Source organism: Rhinopithecus bieti, unplaced genomic scaffold (genome assembly GCF_001698545.2).
Source record: "Rhinopithecus bieti isolate Rb0 unplaced genomic scaffold, ASM169854v2 scaffold_67327, whole genome shotgun sequence".
In the NCBI taxonomy this organism is placed as follows: Eukaryota; Metazoa; Chordata; class Mammalia; order Primates; family Cercopithecidae; genus Rhinopithecus; species Rhinopithecus bieti.
The window spans coordinates 6567-8331 of NW_016825230.1; the positions used below are offsets into that span (position 1 = coordinate 6567).

At 40.1% G+C, this 1765-nt stretch overlaps 1 pseudogene; it reads left to right on the forward strand.

Moving 5' to 3' along the window:
- The window catches only part of LOC108522613 (metallothionein-1E-like), a 5034-nt pseudogene extending 3857 nt beyond the window's left edge, over window positions 1-1177 (forward strand).
- The last annotated feature ends 588 nt before the right edge of the window (window positions 1178-1765 follow it).

Here is a 1765-nt window from a genome sequence, read left to right on the forward strand (position 1 = left end):
CCAAGACTGATGGTTGTTGAAAAGAGTTTGGCACCTTTCTCCCCTCTGTCTTACTTCTGCTGTCACCATGTGATCTCTGTAAATTCCAGCTCATCTTTGCCTTCTGTCTTGAGGGGAAGCAGCTGGATGCCCTCACCTGATGCCCAATTTTGAACCTTCCAGGCAGCAGAACTGAGCTGAATAAATCTCTTTGCTTTTTAAATTACCCAGCTTCAGGTGCTCATTTACAGCAACACTAAACTAGCAAAGACAGTGGCTCATGTAGAAATGGCAGTAAGGCAGGCATTGTTCTGATTTACTCAGATCTATCCAGGTGGTCTTGTTGCATCAGCAATGCAACAAACAGGGTTTCTGCAGAATTTTTCCCACAATATCAAGTAGAGCAGTTTGCTGGGAACTGAGTCCACTGTGTAGCTTTATCAAATAACATGATTTCAGTGACACTGGGAGGACAGTAGTAGTAATATTAACAAAGGTAAATTCTAATACAGTATTTGCTATGTGCTTCTCACCCTTCACAGAATACATCTGAATAAAATAAGAGTATTCCCCTTTCCATTTTGAGTGGTGAATTTGGCTAAGCAAGCAGAGTTCCTCTGTAGGGTAGGGGGGATAATGAGCAGAAATGGGAGGACAAGTAGGCTGAACTTAGCTCTGAAGCTCAAAAACTGTATGCCATGGAATGCTGACACTCAAGGGGTTGCATCCTCATCTTTTCTGATTTGGGGAAGGAGGTTGGAGGCAGTGGAACACTATCTGCCATCTTTTGAAGTAAACACAACACCATCACCACTATCACTATCACCTCCAATCCTACTAATTCTGCTTGCAAAAACAATAAGCTCATGTCAAGACTTAATTTCCCAAATAGTGTCCCCTTTTGATCCTTTGACCATTGCACATTTTGTTGGCTTCTTTGACTTACTGGAAGGCTGTTTTCTCAATCTAAATCTTTNCCTGCTGCCTTGTGAGCTGTGCCGAGTGTGTCCAGGTCTACATCTGCAAAGGGGCGTTGGAGAAATGCAGCGGCTGTGCCTGATATCGGTTCAGCCCTGCTCCCAAGTATAAATAGAGTGACCCGTAAAATCCAGGATTTTTTATTTTTTGATACAACCTTAACCCATTTGCTATATTCTTTTTTTCTGTGAGATATGTGAGTAATAAATTAAACACTAGACTTGAAAAAAAAATCATAACAATAGATCTGCCTTCACCTGATTAGGGAAACTGAATTTAGATTATCTGCAGTGTACTGCCAATAAATTAGAATAAAAATGTCTTTAGTCTGGTCGCAGCCCTTCACTGTTTCACAGAAACAATGTACACCTCAATGAAACAACATGTTCTCAGCTAGGGAAAAGGATTCCTTAAAGACTAGTACTTCTCAACATATGTTCAGGGACCATGAACATCAGTATCACCTGGAACTTGTTACAAATGCCCATTCTTGAGCCTCAACTAAGACCTACTAAATCAGAAGCCTAACCCTAACCCTAAGGAAATGTTGACATTTAACAATCTGTGTTTCAATAAGTCCTTCAGATGATACTAATTCAAGCTGAAGTTTGATAGCCACTTTTCTAGATAAAGCCCTACTGAAGATGAACCTACGATTCTAAGTCACAAAGCTTTCTAGAAAACTACATATCATAAGCAATTAAACATCATCTGACCTGTAACAGAGTTTGGGACAAACTTCACAATGTTGCACTGCATAGGTTAAGAAATAAGGGTTACAAAGAACACTTGTATAAACTAAGGAAAC